General features: G+C 41.1%; 1 non-coding gene across 1 annotated transcript; it reads left to right on the top strand.

Moving 5' to 3' along the window:
• The first annotated feature begins 21,382 nt into the window (after positions 1 to 21,382).
• LOC113769689 lies at positions 21,383 to 21,489 on the top strand. Its single transcript, XR_003468237.1, has one exon. It is a non-coding gene; the product is annotated as a small nucleolar RNA R71 (small nucleolar RNA).
• The last annotated feature ends 583 nt before the right edge of the window (positions 21,490 to 22,072 follow it).

The raw sequence follows: 22,072 nt of genomic DNA, 5'->3' as shown, positions 1-22,072 counted from the left end.
ATCACTTGAATAATTAGTCTTTAACCTAAAAATTTTTTGTCAACCAAATTTTTGTATCTTTAGGCTAGAGAATAATTACTCATGTGATCAGTATTCCAATCAACAATTCTCATTCACTACAAATTTGTCTAATAATAATATTTCATTTTTTTTAATTTTTAAAAAATACTTGCTAGTATGAAACAACACGTGATGAGATGAGATTCTTGTAGCAATTTACAAAACAATCCATAAGACTAAATGTGCTAAGCTATTGAAACATTTAGAACTATATTTGCTTTTGCCCAAACTTTAAGGACTAGAAGCACTCATGCCCCAAACATTTGAGACTAAAACTACATTTCTTTATAATAAAAACTTCAAAGATGAATACAAACATTAGGATCAAAAGTCTCTATGATTACTAGACAAATGTCTTGGCGTAGTTTACAGTCAAGATTACTTTAGTGTCTTGCATCATTTTAGTGTTCTTGTGCTACAAGATTCAATCCATAAGACTAAATGTGCGTAGATATTGAACATTTAGAACTATATTTACTTTTGCCCAAACTTTAAAGACTAGAAGCACTCATGCGCCAAACATTTGAGACTAAAACTGCATTTCTCTCTAATAAAAACTTGAAAAATGAATACAGACATTAGGATCAAGAGCCCTTATGATTACCAGACAAATGTCTTGGCATAGTTTATAGTCAGGATGAAATCGTGCCACATGAATGGCTAAGAAGGACTCTACCTAACTTGCATCATTTTAGTGTTCTTGTGCAGAAAAAAAATGAAAAATTAGCATATTAGTTTAGTGTTCATGTGTCCAAAAAAAGTTGAAAATTAGCATATTAGCAAAGGATGCTACTCCTGCTCTCCAACTTGCCCAAACCATCCCCACCAATTTCCTTTCCATCTAAATCATAATAGAAGGCGAGATCTTTCCCCAAATTCTGAAAAACAAACACTAAATATTTTCTTCATGCTAGCATCTCTTTTCATTCTCCTGGAGTTGAGAGGGGAGGAATAGTTAAAAACTTAAACAACCACACAAGAAATTGTGTTGGAAAAATTATTATGATTTCTCACTCTTCATGTGCTTGATTGAAAAAGTTAACTTTTTTTTGGAAAAAAAATAATCTAAGATTAAGATTTAATTCAAGTAAATCCCTTGCATGAAAATATTAGTGATATTCCAAAAAGAAAATTGTAAAATTGTGGAATTGCAATGGGTGTGATGAAGAAAATTTGGGTGGATTTTTTTTTTTTTGCTTTAATGTAGGTTATAAATGAGAAAAGTAGAAAGGAAAGACAACGATAGTTTGAATTTGCACCGAAACGGCCACAAACAACCCCCCCTGAAGCCTCCGACCCTTTCCCTCTTGCTTCTCTTGTTTCTTATGGAGTCTTTGTCGGTCCTAGTAGTCTTTGACACTTGAGGCTATGGCGGTTGTTCAGCCGCTGCACCTTACAGGAGGCGGCAGTCCTCTCCCTCCCAAATCTTTTGTAGTGGTAGTCACTTCAAGCACGATGTCTTCTGCTTCTTCTATGCTAGACATTGGCGCTATTACGTCCTATAGGGGGAGCCTGCGTTAAGGTTGTCTCGTCAAGAGATGTTGTTGATTTCTAAACCCTTCAAGAATGCATTGGTGGGTAGGTTTGCTTATCGTAGGCCTTCTATGGATGTAGTCAGGAAATTTTTTCTTTCCCTTGGTTTGAAGGGTCAGTGATATTCTCATCCGACCGGTGTTAGAAGAGGACTATACTAGAATTTTTGTTCGCAAGACTTGGTTTGTTCAGAATTCTCCCATTGTTGCATCCAAGTGAATGCTAGATTTCAAGGCTTCGCAAGAATCCTCTATTGCTCCTGTTTGGGCTTGCTTTCCCCTCCTTTGAAAGGAAATACCTTGAGAAACTGGCCTCTATTCTTGGTCACCCTTTACGTCTTGATGGTGCCACAGGAACTTTGAAGTGCCCCTCAGTGACTAGGGTATTAATCGAGTTGGACATGGCTTGTGCCCCTATTAAGCGTGTCTGGTTAGGTGATGATGACTTCGGTTTCTAGCAATATGTGGTGTATGAGAACTGGCCCACATATTGTTCCCACTATTCGTGGGTTGGTCACTTCATTGAAAGTGGCATCAATGATACACTTGCACCTAAATCACATAAAGTATTAGTGAAATTCAAATATCGAATTGTACAAGCTATAGTGAAACTCCCCGAATCTTTAAACTTTTTTGGAAGGTTGTGTACACTTGCACCTAAATCATATAAAGTATTAGTGAAATTCAAATGTCCAATGGTACAAGGTATAGTGAAACTCCCCAAATCTTTAAACTTTGTTGGAAGTTTGTGTTGAACGCATGCCTAGCATTCCTCCGTTGATGCTATTGTCTCATGATCTTTAATTTTCCTCTTTCTTGACATAAATCATTCAAGAAACGAGCATAAAAGGGAATTTGGAAGATAGCATCAACAAAAGGAATATAAATCCTAATTTGTTTAAACATTTGAGCAAATTTCTCAAATTTCTTCTCCTTATTGGTTTGTTTCAACCTATCGGGGAAAAGAACGGAGTTTGTAGCATTCTTATGAGAAATATGAGAAGAAGGCATATCAAACTCAATTGAAACATGATCCTTTTTACCGTCTTGTTCATTATTACCCCTATTTTCATCATTTTTTTACTTTTACCAAGGTGATTATCATCTAATTGTTTGCCACTTCTAAGAGTGATTTCATTCACATGTTCTCTAGGATTCATTTCGATTTTACTTGAAAATTCACCCGGTTGCCCAAATTAATGGAATTAGCTATATTGCCTAATTGGTCTTGCATATCCCTAATCACGGTCATATATTGTTCATACTTGTTTTAACATCATCAAATCTTTCTTTTGTTTCATGAATATATTTTTCAAAATTGACCTCCAAAATTGAAACACACGAGACAAGTGGCCTTGTTGAAAATCGGGTGGATTGATAGGTTTTTGTGAATTTGATTGGTCTCTCCACACTAAATTGGGATGGTTTTTCCAACTAGGGTTGTAAGTGCTTGAAAAAGAATTATTTTGAGGTGACTAATTGTAGTTGTTAACTGATGTGTGCACGGACCTTAGCCCACACAATGATCCAAATGATCCAGTTCGAGTGCTGTTAGGCCTAGTCACACGTGCACGGGCTAAGCAATTCAAGAAATCACTTCAAACCCTTGTGCGAAATGTTCAAGACCAACAAGGAGTCCATCGGACGATTGAAGGCTTGGAAAGTGATAATCAAGTTGTCTACACATTGCTCGAAGCCCATGAAGAGCCAAGTGGAGTCCACGGGTCCCCTGAGTAGAATCAACCAACTGTTGGGCCTTCAAAGTCTTGAGTTGTCAAGTCATTGTTTAGATTAGCTACTAGTTGAGTCATGGATTCGGCCCACCTAGTCCAAGGGATGGCCGAACCTCCCTTTCCCTTTTCCCCCTAGCATTAGGGTTTCTTAGTCGTGAGTCTATATAAAGGGTTACTTTGTACGAGTTGAGGGTTAGACGTTTTATCAATAAAATTCATTGTTTCGATTCTTTCTAGTGTGAGAAACTCGATCCTCTACTTGCTTTTGGCAAGGGTTCTTGAGTAATCTCGTGATTGTTCTTGATTGTTCTACCGACCTATCCACTAGAGTATTCACCTCGATTGGAATCGTCGTTCTACCACCTTCAATCAAGTCGTGTCGTCCGTCTTGGTTTTGGGTTTCGCAAACCAAACGTTGGACAATCTCGCTAGATCCTTGGGCAAACGTGCTATGTGTCTCGAAACGCGTTGATCGAGGAGCGTATTAGTTGGCTTCAGAGATTAGGTTGAGGTATCTTCTGTATATCCGTTTCCTTGTTCATCTAGTTCGTCTAGGGTTTGATATTTTCGCTGCCTTGTTATAAAAAAAATTTCTGTCCGCACCTTTTGCTGTTCCTTGTCACGTCAATCTCTGTTCGTGTGTTGTGTCGTGCATGCTGTCCGTGTAGTCTTCACGTGTTGCTGCAATTTGTTCTTGTATTGAGTCGCTAGTGTTCATCAAATTCTATCCGCAACTTGTTCTAGTTATTGGTCGAAGTTGCTCATCAAGTCTGTCCGTAGTCTTGCTCATTGTTTTGTGTCAAATCTGTCGTGGTTCGTGTACACTTGGAATGTACAAAAATTCTGGTTGAGTTCCCAAATCTATCTTGGTCGTTAGTCATCGCCTAAGCAACAAGAAAACCACTTGGGCGGCGGCTAGGGTTTCGTTTCGCGCTAGGGTGTCTTTCGCTCAAATCTGTCCAAGTCGTTTGAAGGTCATCCAAGTTGTTTTACTTGTTTTCCAAATCTGATTTGTGGTTAAATTCGTTGGTGTTTGTGAATCTTGAGGAGAACCTACAAGAATCTAGGGTTTCTTGAATTTCTTGATCACAATCTTGAAGTACTTGAAACTTACTTGGACGTTCTTGAGGGATCTTGATTGATTACGTGTGTTGTTGTTTGGCCGAACCAAAATACTGGAATTTTACCCTTTCGACCAAGTGCTAGTGTTGTTCCTTTAATTCAAAAATAGAATTGAAAGGAAAAGAAAGAAAGAAACTCGGGTGGCAAGAAAAACAAGAAGGGAATCGCACTTTTATTGCCCAAATCAGTTTGAATACATCTTGTTCCTACCCAAAAACAGAAAAATAAAACAAAGGAAAGACTCAAAAGTTTTGATCTACCACTTCTTGAAGTTCTTGAACATCTTGTTTCTTGGGAACTTGTTTCACCCTTCTAGCAAACATCTTCTTGTACTCTCTAGCGGTGGTGAAAGGTTTCCTCGGTGTTGGTGTGAATTTCTTGGGAGTATCTTGGGTAACCTGTTGGGGGGGAGCCCGAGGAGGGTTAGTTCCTTTACTTGGTTGAGCATCCATTATCTTGACACCAAGAACCAAAATTGCCTTGTTCTTGAAAAAAAAAGAAAAGAAAAGAGAGCACCGAAGCTGCCTTGTTGAAACGATTGCTCTTGTGTGTGTGAGGGAGTTGCGGATTGGCCGTGAACTTTATAGCTTGGTGCCAACCGACTTGAACAAGGGTTTGTGGGCAAGAAGACCGAAATCTGATTTTCTAAACCTAATTGGGAAGGAATTTGGGAGGTTTCTAAAGGTTGTTTCCAAGAGGAAACGGGTTTTCTAAAAGTTTCCAAAACTAACTTGTTTCCCAAAATCAACTAGGAAACTAAGTAGATAGCTTGGGTACTTCTTTCACTTCCACTTGGACACACTCCTACATTTTAAGAACTAGGGTTTTGGTTGTTTCCCTTTCACACTAGTGCACCATTCCATTTCTGTCCGCCACTAGTACACTTCCAAAAGCGTCCATTCTTGTTTCCTTTTACATCCGCATTCGTGTCTTGCCTTCTTGATTACTTTTGTGGATAATTGGTGACAATTATTGGACTTTGCGCTGCATTCCTCAACTACTCAACCCGATAGGTAAAGGAATTTTTGGTAAGAACATTAGAGTGTTTTGAGTGAAAATACGAGAGTGACCGAAACACTAAGGGAGTGAAATGAGGTTATATTTGTCCTATTTTCTTGTTCACTAACCTTTTGCAGGTAAGGCGAAAGGCATGGAGTAGGCTCAACCGACCACTGACTATTCATTGATATTCACTGCTATGAAAAATAAGATTAAGCGGATTAGTGAGCAACAAATGGAGGAGATGCACACCTGTTTTGATGAGCTCTCAAAGAGCTTCACAAGAGGCTTTCGATCTAGATCTCGCAACAGAGGTAACCATGGCACCAAAGAAGCAAATTATGAGGAGTACTCGGCTAGTGAAGATGAGGAGAGAGCCGAGAGACTTAAGCGGGATACATCTAAGAATGAGCTCAAGGGACTTAAGATCCAGGTGCCTACGTTCCAAGGCAAAAGTGACCCCGAGACTTACCTGGAATGGGAAGGCCACATTGAGATGGTCTTCGACTGCGATGACTATAGCGAGGAGCAAAAGATGAAAGTAGCCACTGTTGAGTTCACCGACTACGCACTAGTTTGGTGGGACCAAGTAAGGACTAACCGAAGGACAATGGGAGAACCACGAGTCCGGACTTGGCGAGAACTCAAGGCATTAATGCGCAAGAGGTTTGTTCCTAGCTATTACAACCGCAATCTCCACTCTAAGGTTCAAACCCTCACTCAAGGCAACATGAATGTGGATGACTACTACAAGGAGATCGAGATGGCCATGATGAGGGCAAACATTCAAGAAGATAGTGAGGCTACAATGGCAAGGTTCCTTAGAGGTCTCAACCCTAGCCTTCAAGAAGCCTTGGAACTCCAACATTACTTGGACATGCATGATCTTCTCAAACTAGCCATCAAGGCCGAGAGGGGAAAGAAATTGAGGCGAGGGGCCCATACCTTCCAAACTTTCAACTCGACTTCATGGAGGGGAAACCAATCAGGGAGGACAGCCCACGTGATTTGTGCACGGATCTTAGCCCAAGTAATGATCCAGTTCGAGTTCCATTGGGGCCAGTCACACGCGCACGGGCCAAGCGCTTCAAGGAATCCGTTCAAGCTCTTGTGCGAAATGTTCAAGACCAACAAGGAGTCCATCGGGATATTGAAGGCTTGGAAGGTGATAATCAAGTTGTCTATTTGATGATCCAATCCCACAAAGAGAGCCCATGAAGGGTTGGTCGACTAGGCCTCAGGCCTTAGTGTTAGGTTCAATTGTTTAGAGTTGGATTAGATTAGTTTATTTGAGTCATGGGCCGGCCCACCTTGTCCAATGAGTGGCCGACTCTCCTTAGCTAGTTTCCTAGGGTTTCATTAGCCCCTTAGCCTATATAAAGACTCACTTTGTACGGTTAACGGGTACACAATTTTCATAATAAAATTCTGATTTGTTTCTCTTCCAATTATTGAGAGCATTCGATCCTTTCACTTGCTTAGGCAAGGGTTCTTGAACAATCTCGCAACTGTCCTTGATTGTTCTATCGACCTATCCACTAGAGTAACCACCTCTGTTGGAGTTGTCGTTCTACTACCCTCCAACCAATTCGTGTCGTATGTTTTGGTTTTAGGTTCCGTAATCCAAGCGTTGGACAATCTCGCTAGATCCTTGGGCAAACGTGCTACGTGTCTCGAAATAAGTTGATCGAGGAGCGTATCAGTTGGCTTCAGAGCTTAGGTGGAGGTATCTTTCGTTATATCCTTGTTTTTCATAGTTGTATCGTAGGGTTTTTGTGTTTTGTCCGCTGCCTTGTTTCAAAAAAAAAAAAAAACAAAATCTGTCCGCATTTGTTCTCCCTTGTCGTGTGAGTCATTTGGCTCAAATCTGTCCGGAGTCGTTTATTGCTTTGTGGCCATCAATTTCTGTTCGTAGGTTTGTGTCGTGCATGCTGTCCGTGTAATCTCCACGTGTGGCTGCACTTGTCCTTGTTATTGAGTTGCTAGTGTTCTTCAAAAGAGAAACAAAATTCTGTCCGTGTGTTGCTCGTTCATTGTCGCATCACTTATTAGGTGTTACTGGCATTGAGTCTTGTTTCTAATCTGTTCGTTATTGGTATGTCCGTTGTTGCGTCCAAAATGCTGTTTGAAGCGTGCCAAATCTGCCTTGTTAGTTAGTCATCGCTTGAGCCACAAGAAAACAAGTGAGGCGGCGGCTAGGGTTTCCTTTGGCGGCTAGGGTTTGTGTGCGCTAGGGTTCCCTTGTTTCGAATCTGCCCAAGTTGTTTGTGGGTTCATCCAAGTTGTTTTCTTAATTTTCAAATCTGATTTGTGGTTAATTTTGTTGGTACTTGTAAATCTTGAAGGAAACCTACAAGAATCTAGGGTTTCTTGAGTTTCTTGAAACCAATCTTGAAGCTCTTGAAGTTCTTGAAAGTTTCTTGGAGAGTTCTTGCAAGAACTTGCTGATTTGAACGTTGCTTGTGGGGAAAATAGAGGGTTGACCAGAATCTGGTTTTGAACCTATCGGCCAAGTGTTGTGACGTTGCTAAGTCAAAAAAAAAATAGAAACGAAAAAGAAAAGAGAAAAGACACTCGGGTGGCAAGAAAATAAAACCATAAGATAGAGGGAAGTGAATCTTTATTGCCGAATCAGTTTCTTACATCTTGCTCTCAATCCAAAACAGAAAATCACACAAAGGGAAAAGAAAAGTACTCAAAAGTTTTGACCTACCTCTTCTTGAGGTTCTTGATCACCTTGTGTCTTGGAAACTTGTACCACCTTTTGAATAATCTGGTCATCTTGTGTCTTGGAGACTTGTTCAACCCTTTGAATAAACATCTTTCTATACTCTCTTGAAGTGGTGAAGGGCTTCCTTGGTTTGGGAGTAAAATTCTTGGGAAATTCTTGAGCAGCCCGTTGGGGGGAAGCTTGAGTGACATTGCTTGCATCTTCTTGAGACACCATCTTCTTGTCTTGCACAATAGGCCGAACCTGTTTGAGCACTAAAACAGAAAATCTAGATTGCATTTGGTCTTGTGAGTGTGTGAGGGTGTTGGTTTTCCTTGGGCATCTTATAGAGTCCCAACCGACCTTGGTGAAGGAGTTTGGGAAGGAAAGGAAATCTGAAATTTCGGTTGGAGGAGATGGAAACCAAATCTGTTTTACAAGTCTTCTTGGAGAGGAATTTGGAAATTTCTAAAGTTATTTGAGAAAGGAAAAGGTTTTCTAAAAAGGTTCCAAAACTAACTTGCTTTCCAAAGTCAATTAGGAAACTAAGTAAAGCACTTGGATAACTCTTTTCTTACTTGGATACCCTCCTACATTCTCTCCTACATTTTAGGAACACTCTCCTACATTTTAGGGATACTCTCCTATATTCTAGGAACCTACTCATACATTTTAGGAAGCTAGGATTTCTTTCTTTTGTGTTCCTATTGGCGCACTTCCATTTCTGCCCGCCACTATTGGCCCTCCAAAGTCTTCCATTCCCACTTCATTTTGCACCCACATTTGTGTCTTACCTTCTTGGTTACTCTTGTGAAAAAAGTTGGTGACAATTATTGGACTCGAGCAGTCTTTCTCAACTACCTAACCCAACAGGTAAAGGTATTTGGTAAGCCCATTAGAGTGCTTTTGAGTGATACCCAAGAGAGTGAGTGATACACTAAGGGAGTGAAGTGAGGATATACTTGTGTTGTTTTTCTTGTTACTAACTTTTTGCAGGGCATTAAAAGGGACATGGAGCAAACTCAACCGACCACAGACTACTCGTTGATGTTCACCGCCCTGCAGAACGAGCTCAGGCGAATTAGTGAGCAACAAAAGGAGGAGTTGCACACTCGCTTTGAGTAGCTATCCAAGAGTCTCATATGAGGCTCTCGTTCTCGGTCTCACAACCGGAGTAACCATGGCACCAAGGAGGCAAATAGTGATGAATACTCGACTAGTGAAGATGACGAGAGAGCCGAGAGGCCTAGAAAGGACACGCCTAAGAACGAACTCAAGGGACTCAAAATTAAAGTGCCCACGTTCAAAGGCAAAAGTGATCCCGAGACTTACTTGGATTGGGAAGGCCGCATCGAAATGGTTTTCGATTGTTATGACTATAGCGAGGAACAAAAGGTGAAAGTTGCCACCGTTGAGTTCACCGACTACGCTCTAGTTTGGTGGGACCAAGTAAGGACCCATAGAAGGAGAATGGGAGAACCACGAGTCCGAATTTGGCGAGAACTCAAGGCATTGATGCGCAAGAGTTTTGTTCCTAGCTACTACAACCGTGATCTCCACTCCAAACTTCAAACCCTCACTCAAGGTAACATGAGTATGGAGGACTACTACAAGGAGATCGAGATGGCCATGATGAGGGCAAACCTTCAAGAAGATAGTGAAGCAACCATGACGAGGTTTCTTAGAGGTCTCAACCCTGACCTTCAAGATGCCTTGGAGTTCCAACATTATTTGGACATGCATGATCTTCTTGAACTTGCTATCAAGGCTGAGAGGGGAAAGAAACTGAGGCGAGGAGCCCGTACCTTCCAAACTTCCAACTCGACTTCATGGAGGGGCAACCAACCACGGAGAGCGACCCACGAAACTGGAAATTTGGCCACACCAACACCATCTAGCCGAATTCAAGGTAATGCTCCTAACCGAAATTCCAATTTTACCCCTAACAAAATTATTGATGCATCTAGGTCCACTTCTAAGACACCTCATGAGACTTCTAAGACTAGGAGTAGAGATATTAAGTGCTTCAAGTGCCAAGAGTTTGGACATATCCAGTCCCAATGTCCAAACCAAAGGATCATGTTAGTCACTCACAATGGAGAGATCGTGTCCGATGACGATGATTGTGAGGATATGCCTGGATTAATCAAGGGGCAATTGCTTGGAGGATGACTCGGTTGAGGAAGAATGTTCTCCTACTCAAGGGGAAATAGGGTGTTTGGTGGCATGACGGGTGCTAACCGCCCGAGTCAAGGAGGACGAGCAATTGCAAAGGGAAAAACTTATTTTACACTCGTTGTAAAGTAAGTGATAAAGTGTGCAGTCTCATCATTGATGGTGGGAGTTGCACCAATGTGGCAAGTTTACTGATGGTTGAGAGTTTGGGCCTTCCTACCAGTAGACATCCACATCCATACCGTCTCCAATGGCTAATTCAAGAAGGGGAGGTACGTGTCTACAAACAGGTACGTGTTCCTTTTTCAATTGGCAACTATATTGATGAAATTGTGTGTGATGTTGTCCCTATGCATGCAACATATATCATTCTAGGAAGATCTTGGCAATTTGATAAACATGTCACATTTGACGGTAGGGCAAACAAGTACACTCTATTGCACAATGGTAAATGCATGGTCTTGACACCACTCACACCTGCCCAAGTGTATGAGGACCAACTTAAATTGCAAAGGGAGTGTTAATTGAACGGCCAAAAGAGGAAACAAAAGGCGGCCGACCCTAGCAAGTGCTCCACTTCTACAAGTGAGCAATCGACCAAGGGTCAAGCAAGCACACCTAGTGTTACACATGACCATTCACTCATTAAACCCACCACTAGGAAGAAAAACATGGTCATTAAGGCTAAGGACGTTAGAAAGATTGTGAATTCTGATCAGCCTGTACTTCTTATGATTTGCAAACATGTGCTTTTAGATGTTGTTGAACTCGATAAGGCATTGCCTTCGAGTATAGTTGCTCTTTTGCAGGAATTCGAGAACATGTTCCTTGATGAAGTCCCTGATGGCTTACCACCCATTCGAGGGATTGAGCACCAAACCTGATTCCTAGAGCATCACTACCCAACAAACTGGCTTACCGCATGGGTCCTGAGGAGACAAAGGAGCTTCAAAGGCAAGTTGATGGCCTATTAGGTAAGGGTTGGGTAAAGGAAAGTCTAAATGCTTGTGCTGTGCCTGTGATACTTGTCCCCAAAAAGGATGGTACTTGGCGCATGTGCACTGATTGTAGAGCCGTTAATGCAATCACTGTTAAATATCGTCATCCCATTCCTAGGCTAGATGATCAGCTTGATGAACTTGATGGTGCTATTATTTTCACTAAAATTGATTTAAGGAGTGGCTATTATCAAATTAGGATGAAAGAAGGCGATGAATGGAAAACGGCATTCAAAACTAAACATGGCCTTTATGAGTGGCTAGTCATGCACTTTGGGTTGACTAACGCCCCTAGTACATTTATGAGATTAATGAACCATGTTTTGAAACGCTTCATTGGGAAGTTTGTGATTGTCTATTTTGATGACATCTTGATATATAGTCGAAATGAGCATGAGCACATAGAGCACTTGAGATTAGTTCTTAATACACTTCGAGAGGCGCATCTATACGCCAACCTTAAGAAGTATACTTTTTGTACTAATGAGTTTGTGTTTTTAGGTTATGTTGTGAGTTCACAGGGCATCAAAGTAGACGAGTTCAAGATTGAGGCCATCAAACAATGGCCAACTCCAACATCCGTCCCTGAGGTGCGCAGCTTCCATGGATTGGCGGGCTTCTACCGGCGATTTGTCAAATATTTCAGTATTATTGCTGCTCCATTGACCGCCGTTACAAAGAAGAATGATAAATTCATTGGGGAGAAACCCAAGAACAAGCATTTTTTACCCTCAAGGACAAACTCACACATGCACCTGTTTTAGCATTACCAAATTTTAACAAGACCTTTGAAATTCAATGTGATGCTTTTGGTGTAAGTATTGGCGCCGTCCTCATGCAAGCCAAGAGGCCTTGTGCCTTCTTTAGCGAGAAACTGAGAGGTGCTACCTTAAACTACCCCACGTACGACAAGGAGTTGTATGCACTGGTGAGGGCTTTAGAGACCTGGCAACACTATCTCCGCCCTAGGGAGTTCGTGATACACACTGATCACGAGTCATTGAAGTTTCTCAAGGGGCAACCAAAATTGAGTAAAAGACATGCCAAGTGGGTAAGCTTCATTGACACCTTCTCTTATGTCATTAAGTACAAAACTGGCAAATCGAATGTGGTAGCTGATGCCTTATCACGTAGACATTCCTTGCTTATTTTTCTTGATGCTAAGTTATTAGGGTTTGAAATGATTAAGGAAGTCTATGCACATGATCATGATTTTGGTGACATATATGCTGCTTGTGTTAAGAACCCGCATGGAAAATACTTTTTGCATGATAGATTCCTATTCCATGTAGATAAGTTGTGTGTGCCTAATTCTTCCATTCGTGATCTTTTAGTTAGAGAGGCACATAGCGGTGGTCTCATGGGACATTTTGGTGTTGTTAAGACTTTAGCAATGTTGCAAGAACACTTCTACTGGCCTCATATGCGTAGGGATATTGAGGACATGGTTGGTAGATGTGCCACTTGTCACAAGACCAAATCTAAAACAAACCCATATGGCTTGTATACCCCATTGTCCATTCCACATCATCCTTGGGTAGACTTGTCTATAGACTTTGTTTTGGGACTACCTAGGTCACCAAGGGGTAATGACTCCATCTATGTGGTAGTTGATAGATTCTCTAAGATGGCTCATTTCATTCCTTGTCGTAAAACTGATGATGCATCTCACATTGCTACCTTGTTCTTTAAAGAAATTGTTCGTTTGCATGGTATGCCTCAAACCATTGTTAGCGATCGAGATGTGAAATTTTTGAGTTATTTTTGGAAGATTTTGTGGTCTAAACTCGGCACTAGATTGTTGTTTTCAACCACAAGTCATCCACAAAGCGATGGACAAACTGAAGTTGTCAATCGCACACTGGGGACTTTACTCAGGGTTTTGATTAAAAAAAATCTTAAATCTTGAGAAGAGTGTTTGCAACATGTGGAATTTGCTTACAATAGAACTGTTCATAGTGCAACACACTACTCACCATTTGAGATTGTATATGGTTTTAACCCCTTGACTTCCCTTGATTTGGCACCCTTACCCTCCTCTGAGCACACAAGCTTAGATGGGAAAAAGAAAGCTGATTTTGTGCGCAGGTTACATGAAACTGCTCGTGCAAATATTGAGAAGCGTACGCAGCAATACATCCAGCAAGCTAACAAGCACCGTCGCAAGATGACCTTTGAACCTGGCGACTGGGTGTGACTATACTTGCGAAAAGAAAGATTTTCTAAGCAACGCCAAGGGAAACTATCCCCAAGGGGTGATGGATCCTTTCAAGTGCTCCAACGCGTCAATGACAATGCCTACAAATTGGAGCTACCAGGGGAGTACAATGTTAGCGCGACCTTTAATGTCGTCGACTTGAGCCCATTCCTTGGCAAGGAGGACCCAGATTTGAGGACAAATCCTTTTCAAGTGGAGGAGACTGATGTGTGCACGGACCTTAACCCAAGTAATGATCCAGTTCGAGTTCCATTGGGCCCAGTCACACGCGCACGGGCCAAGCGCTTCAAGGAATCCCGTCAAACTCTTGTGCAAAATGTTCAAGACCAACAAGGAGTCCATCGGGATATTGAAGGCTTGGAAGGTGATAATCAAGTTGTCTACATGATGATCCAAGCCTATGAAGGGTTGGTCGACTAGGCCTTAGGCCTTAGTGTTAGGTTCAATTGTTTAGAGTTGGATTAGATTAGTTTATTTGAGTCATGGGCCGGCCCACCTTGTCCAAGGAGTGTTCTGGTTTGTTTCTCTTCCAATTATTGAGAGCATTCGATCATTTCACTTGCTTAGGCAAGGGTTCTTAAGTAATCTCGCGACTGTCCTTGATTGTTCTACCAACCTATCCACTAGAATAATCACCTCTGTTGGAGTCGTCGTTCTACTACCCTCCAACCAATTCGTGTCGTCCATTTTGGTTTTAGGTTTCGCAATCCAAGCGTTGGACAACCTCGCTAGATCCTTGGGCAAACATGTTACGTGTCTCGAAACGAGTGACTCAAATAAAGCTGGATTAGTTTATTTGAGTTGGATCGAGGAGCGTATCACCATGAAGCTGGAACTTCGGCTACACCAACTTCTTCTAGTCGAATTCAAGGTAGTGCTCCTAACCGAAATTCTCAATTTACCCCTAACAAGCTAGTTGATGCATCCAGGTCCACTTCTAAGACCCCTCATGAGACTCCTAAGACTAGGAGTAGAGATATAAAGTGCTTCAAGTGCCAAGAGTTTAGACACATTAGTCCCAATGTCCAAACCAAAGGGTCATGTTAGTTACTCACAATGGAGAAATTGTGTCCGATGATGATGATTGTGAGGATATGCCTGGATTGATCATGGGTGATTGCTTTGAGGACGACTCGGCTGAGGAAGAATGCTCTCCTACGCAAGGAAAAATCGATTGTTTGGTGGCAGGACGTGTGCTCACCGCCCGAATCAAGGAGGACGAGCAATTGCAAAGGGAGAACTTATTTTACACTCGATGTAAAGTAAGTGATAAGGTGTGCAGTCTCATCATTGATGGTGGGAGTTGCACCAATGTTGCAAGCTTACTCATGGTTGAAAGTTTGGGCCTTCCTACAACTAAACATCCACACCCATACCGCCTTCAATGGCTAAGTGAAGAAGGAGAAGTGCGTATCTACAAACAGGTACGTGTTCCCTTTTCAATTGGCAACTACATCGATGAACTTGTGTGTGATGGTGTCCCCATGCATGCGACACATGTCATTTTAGGAAGACCTTGGCAATTTGATAAACATGTCACATTTGATGGTAGGGCAAACAAGTACACTCTTTTGCACAATGGTAAACGTTGATCCTAACACCACTTACACCTGCACAAGTCTATGAGGACCAACTAAAATTGCAAAGAGAATGTGACTTAGACCGTTAAAAGAGTAAGCAAAGGACGGTCGATCCTGGCACTTGCTCCACTTCCACAAGTGAGCAATCGACCAAGGGTCAAGTGAGCACACCTAGTGTACCATATGACCATGCATTGACTAAAACAAACACTAGGAAGCAAAACATGATAATTAAGGTTAAGAATGTTTGAAAACTTGTGAATGCTGACCAGCTTGTATTACTCATGATTTGTAAACACGTGCTGCTAAATGTTGATGAGCTCGATAAGGCATTGCCTTCGAGTGTAGTTGCTCTTTTGCAGGAATTCGAGGACGTGTTCTTTGATGAGATCCCTGATAGCTTACCACCCATTCGAGGGATTGAGCACCAGATAGACCTGATTCCTGGAGCACCACTACCCAACAAACCCGCTTACCGCATGGGTCCTGAGGAAATAAAGGAGTTTCAAAGGCAAGTCGATGGCCTATTAGGTAAACGTTGGGTAAAGGAAAGTCTGAGTCCGTGTGTTGTGCCCGTGATACTTGTCCCTAAAAAGGATGGTACTTGGCGCATGTGCACTGACTGCCGAGCCGTTAATGCTATTACTGTTAAATATATTCATCCATTCCTAGGCTAGATGATATGCTTGATGAACTTGATGGTGCTGTTATTTTCACTAAAATTGATTTAAGGAGTGGCTATCATCAAATTATTATGAAAGAAGGCGATGAGTGGAAAACGACCTTTAAAACAAAACATGGTCTTTATGAGTGGCTAGTCATGCCTTTTGGGTTGACTAAGACCCCTAGTACGTTCATGAGATTAATGAATCATGTTTTGAGACATTTCATTGACAGGTTTGTGATTGTCTATTTTGATGACATTTTGATTTATAGTCGCAACATACAAGAACACATGGAGCATTTGAGATTAGTTCTTAATACACTTCGAGAGGCGCGTTTATACGCTAATCTTAAGAAGTGCACCTTTTGTACTAACGAGCTTGTGTTTTTAGAATATGTTGTGAGTTCACAGGGCATCAAGGTAGATGAATCCAAGATCGTGGCCATCAAGCAATGGCTGACACCAAAATCCGTCCCTGAGCTGTGCAGCTTCCATGGATTGGCAGGTTTCTACCGGCGATTTGTCAAAAACTTTAGCACTATTGCTGCTCCATTGACCGCCGTGACAAAGAAGAACAATAAATTTCATTGGGGAGAAACCCAAGAACAAGCATCCCTTACTCTCAAGGACAAACTCACACATGCACCTGTTTTAGCATTACCAAATTTTAACAAGACCTTTGAAATTGAATGTGATGCTTCTGGTGTAGGTATTGGCGCTATTCTCATGCGAAACAAGAGGCCTTGTGCATTCTTTAGCGAGAAATTAGGAGGTGCTGCCTTGAACTATCCCATGTATGACAAGGAGTTGTACGCACTTGTGAGAGCATTGGCGACATGGCAACACTACCTCCGCCCAAGAGAATTCGTGATACACACTGATCACGAGTCATTGAAGTTTCTCAAGAGGCAACCAAAGTTGAGCAAGAGACATGCCAAATGGGTAAGTTTCATTGATACCTTCTCTTATGTCATTAAGTACAAGACTGGCAAAACGAATGTAGTAGTTGATGCCTTATCACGTAGACATTCCTTGCTTGTTTTCCTTGATGCTAAGTTGTTAGGGTTTGGGATGATTAAGGAACTGTATGCACATGATCTTGATTTTGGTGATATATATGCTTCCTGTGCTAAGAGTCCACATGAAAAGTACTTTTTGCATGATGGTTTCCTGTTCTATGTGGATAAATTGTGTGTGCCTAATTCGTCTATTCGTGATCTTTTGGTTCGAGAGGCACATAGTAGTGGTCTCATGGGACATTTTAGCATTGTTAAAACTTTAGCAATGTTGCAAGAGCATTTTTACTGGCCTCATATGCATAGGGATGTTGAACGCATGGTTGGTAGATGTGCCACTTGCCACAAAGCCAAGTCTAAAACAAATCCATATGACTTGTATACCCCATTGCCCATTCCACATTATCCTTGGGTAGACTTGTCTATGGACTTTGTCTTGGACCTACCTAGATCACCAAGGGGTAATGATTCTATCTATGTAGTAGTCGATAGATTCTCTAAAATGGCTCATTTCATCCCTTGTCACAAAACTGATGATGCATCTCACATTGCTAACTTGTTCTTAACTGTTCATAGTGCAACATACTACTCACCATTTGGGATTGTTTATGATTTTAACCCCCTGACCCCTCTTGACCTAGCACCATTACCTTCCTCTGAGCATACAAGCTTAGATGGGAAAAAGAAAGCTGATTTTGTGCCCAGGTTACATGAACCTGTTCGAGCAAACATCGAAAGGCGTACTCAGCAATACACCCAGCAAGCTAACAAGCATCGTCGTAAGATGACTTTCGAGCCTGGAGATTGGGTTTGGCTATGTGACGGCCCCACCTCCCCCTAAGGCGAACCAGAGGGTTCGGCGGGCCGCCTGCCCAACTCTCGCCGGGACTCAGTCGTTTCCTCAAACAGATTACAAGATAAAACTCAAATATTATATCAAATGTTCCAACATTTACATATCAAAAGCGAAGCGTCCACGCTTCCACTGCGCCACTCTGATCCATGATCCCAATTCTTATACAAGAGGAATTCCACAACAATAAAATCACAACAAGCCTTCCTTCGCCAAGAGCCCTGTGGAGGGGAATAAAATATTTTTGGGGTGAGCTAGAAGCTCAGCGAGTAACCAGTAAAATCAGAAATCAAATATATTTCACAATAATGCATTTCGATCATTTCGATGATGTCATGATTCAGAAATCAAATGTACGTTTATTGCTCTCATGAGCCGGTGAAATCATTGCACTTGAACACCCAACGCTCAAATAGATCATTTAACATTAACATTAACATTAAGAGGGAGCCCCTTTTGAGCTCCAGATGAACATGAACATAAACACACGGAGGAGACGTTGGTGTTCAGCACAAGACTCCCCAAGTACTCATTTCAAGCCAAAACATGTCATGAACTCACATGCAAGCACGCATGATATGCAGTCGAGTAAATAATGCAAGAAACATTTCATAAGAAGCTTTAACAATAGTTTGGGGTCACTCACCTCCACGGCTCAGAAATCATCCAGCATATAACATTGCCTTGCTCAAATCCAAGTCTTAGATCACAAATTCAATGCAAACAAATCCCTTCAAAGTTCGGACAGCACTTCCCCTGAATTTGCTAACTTTTCCAGCCATCATGGCTTCATTATTTCCTCATTCCAACCCAAAGGTACACACACAACAACAAGTTCATCCAATAGCCATTCAGCAAGCTCCACTAGTACAAGTCAAGCTAGGGAAAAGTCCGGAAATGAAAGTTAAGCTCAAAACCAGAAAAATAGGTTTTGACGTCATTTTGCGGTAATGGTACCAAAGGCGCTACGATTGTCGGATGAAGGTACAAGACCCACCGTTTCGAAGCTAAGAGACAGGGCTACAATATTTCAGAAGGTCACTCAACCCAGTTTCGAGTGTAACCAGGTCAAAAATGCAAGATACCATACCAGAATCACAAAAACAGATTCACAGAACGCATTCTAGCGGAAACATCATAAAGCAGGCTATCCAAGTCCAAATCCAGAAATTCCAAAACCACCTGAAAGCTAAGAAACAGGGATAAATTTTATCAGAAGGCCTCAACAACCAATTCGGAAGCAATTCCAGCCAAAACAACCAATTACAGGCGCAATTCTTACATTCGGGTAAAACCAGAACAGCAATAGTAATTTTGACTTTTCTCACTCTACATTACTCCGATTGACCTGAAATTTTGTAAGCACCTCTAAAATATCATTCTATACAACTTTCATGTTTTAAGCCAAGGCCAATTCGGCCTCTATCTATGAGCTAAAAATTCGGACAGAATGAAGAACATTGAAACCTAGTTTTCCACTTTTCCTTCCAAAACAGAAATTGATTGTAATTAATCACCTTTTCCACCTCCTAGAGTCATTAAACATCATTTCCAATCATCATACATGACCCCATAATCATATCCATATGAAAACAGAAAAATCCCCAAAAATTATAAAACTTCACCAATTCAACCAAAATCAAGATATAATCCATAAAAGTGCATCTTATACCACCACCAATCATGAATTGAACATCAATTAAGGGAGGAGAGTGGTTCTTCGCAACTCACCTTAGCCATACAAGAGATAGAGTAACAAATCACCTTAGCTTTCCAAACAACTCCACAAAACACCTCAAGACCACTTAGCAAAGAGATTTTATGGAATGATTTGGAGTTTTATTGGTTGGATTTGAAGATTGAGCAAGAAATAGAAGGAAGAAATTGAGAGCTTTTCTTTCTTTCTTGAGCAAGAACATTCGGCCAAGAAGCTTGCAAAATGAAGCTTATTTTGATCAATTTTTTTTCGTATTTATTTGGTAAAGGTAAAGGTAAAGTCAAATGGTCAAAGTCCAAGATTAAATCACAAGGTGACACTTGTCACCTTTTTGGTTTAAAACTTATCTTTTTGTCTCTCCAATACAAATATCTTAACACTTTGTAAAATAATATCACTTAATACAAAATTCCAACAAGTTGTCAAAAATATAATGCATTTACCGCACTTGCGGGTCCCACGTTCAAAATACGCTCTTAATTTCTCAAAAACTAACCGATACTAGAAAAATCATTTTTAAACTATCTTTGCTCATAAACTTTATCTGGGGAATTTTTCTAATAAAGAAAATGTAGAAAAGGCGGGCGATTAAATAAAATAAACCCTAGAAAATTAGAAAATTTTCGGGTTCTCACACTCATTCTTTTCGGGGCGTCACAGGCTACACTTAAGGAAGGAACGATTTCCTAAGCAACAACAAAGCAAGCTATCCCCAAAGGGTGATGGACCCTTCCGAGTGCTCTAACGAGTCAATGACAATGCTTACAAATTGGAGCTACCTGGGGAGTATAATGTTAGCGCGACCTTCAATGTCGCGGATTTGAGCCCGTTCCTTGAGGGAGATCATCCAGATTTTAGGACAAATCCTTCTCAAGTGGAGGGGACTGATGTGTGCAAGGACCTTATCCCACGCAATGATCCAAATGATCCAATTCGAGTGTCGTTGGGCCCAGTCACACGTGCACGGGTTAAGCAATTCAAGGAGTCACTTCAATACCTTATGCGAAATGTTCAAGACCAACAAGGAGTCCATCGGATGATTGAAGGATTGAAAAGTGATAATCTAGTTGTCTACACATTGCTCCAAGCCCATGAAGAGCCAAGTGGAGTCCACGGGTCCCCTGAGTAGAATCGGCCAACTGTTGGGCCTTCAAAGTCTTGAGTTGTCAAGTCATTGTTTAGATTAGCTACTAGTTGAGTCATGGATTCGGCCCACCTAGTCCAAGGGATGGCCGAACCTCCCTTTCCCTTTTTCCCCTAGCATTAGGGTTTCTTAGTCGTGAGTCTATATAAAGGGTTACTTTGTATGAGTTGAGGGTTAGACGTTTTATCAATAAAATTCATTATTTCGATTCTCTCTAGTGTGAGAAACTTGATCCTCTACTTGCTTTTGGCAAGGGTTCTTGAGCAATTTCGTGATTATCCTTGATTGTTCTACCGACCTATCCACTAGAGTATTCATCTCGATTGGAGTCGTTGTTCTACCACCTTCAATCAAGTCGTGTCGTCCGTCTTAGTTTTGGGTTTCACAAACCAAACGTTGGACAACCTCGCTAGATCCTTGGGCAAACGTGCTACGTGTCTCGAAACGCGTTGATCGAGGAGCATATCATTACCATTATAGATATGCTCCATGTGAAAACAATTAGTACTATCATGATTACCATCGTATGTTGAACAATAAGCAACACTTACATGAGAAGTTGACCCATTTTTTCCTTGTTTATTTAGCAACCTCTCAACGTTATCCATTCAAGAATTAAATATTTTTTCTAATTTAGCACTTAAAAAGTTGAAAGTGTCAATCTCATACATACCGGCCGCTCTTCTTGAGTTATCTTTTTCATTTGCCTATTAATAGTTGTTAGAAGTCATTTTCTCTATCAAAACTTGAGCATTCTCGGTTGAGTTTTTCATTAAAACTCCACTAGCGGCGGCATCTATGTTGATTTGGGTTGGGTATTTGAGTCCATTATAGAAAGTTCGAACAACCAACCAATCGGGGAGGCTATGATGGGGACATCTTCTTTGAAGATCCTTGAATCTCTCCCAAGTTTCATATAACAACTCGCCTTTATATTGAGTAAAACTTGTAATATCCATACGAAGTTTAGCCATTTTTTCAAGCGGAAAATATTTATTCAAGAATGCTTTTATCACTTTACCCCAAAAAGTGAAAGTATTAGGTGAATAAGAATTAAGCCATACCTTCGCTTTATCATAAAGTGAAAAGGAAACAACCTTAGTTTAATTGCACCATCACTTACTCTATTTATTTTAATTGTACCACATAATCCATGAAGTTGATTAGATGAGTGTAGGGATCCTCCACTGCATTTCCTCCAAATTGACTTTGTTGAACCATTTGTATGAGTGAGTGCTTGATTTCAAAGTTGTTTGCATTAATTGCTGGCCTTGTGATGCTAGTTTGTGCTCCCGATTCATTTGGCAATGCACAATCCCTCAAAGGTCTTAGCCTTTGCTCCTCCATTTTGAAGAAAGTTTCACCCATATTTTCCACCTCAATTTCTTCTTGTTGGGCACGTCTTCTTCCATTTCTCACCGTGTTTAATTTTTGAAGGCAAATTGTGCCTTTCATGAAGAATTTAGTACCTACAAATAACCAAAATTACAACTAAAACATAGAAACTATAAAATTAGCAAAATAAAGAGAAAGTAACGAAGTCCAGATTAA

This window comes from Coffea eugenioides, chromosome 4, assembly GCF_003713205.1.
Source record: "Coffea eugenioides isolate CCC68of chromosome 4, Ceug_1.0, whole genome shotgun sequence".
NCBI classification, from domain to species: Eukaryota; Viridiplantae; Streptophyta; class Magnoliopsida; order Gentianales; family Rubiaceae; genus Coffea; species Coffea eugenioides.
Note: the sequence above shows the minus strand (reverse complement) of the source record. Positions and strands in the feature narration are given on the sequence as shown.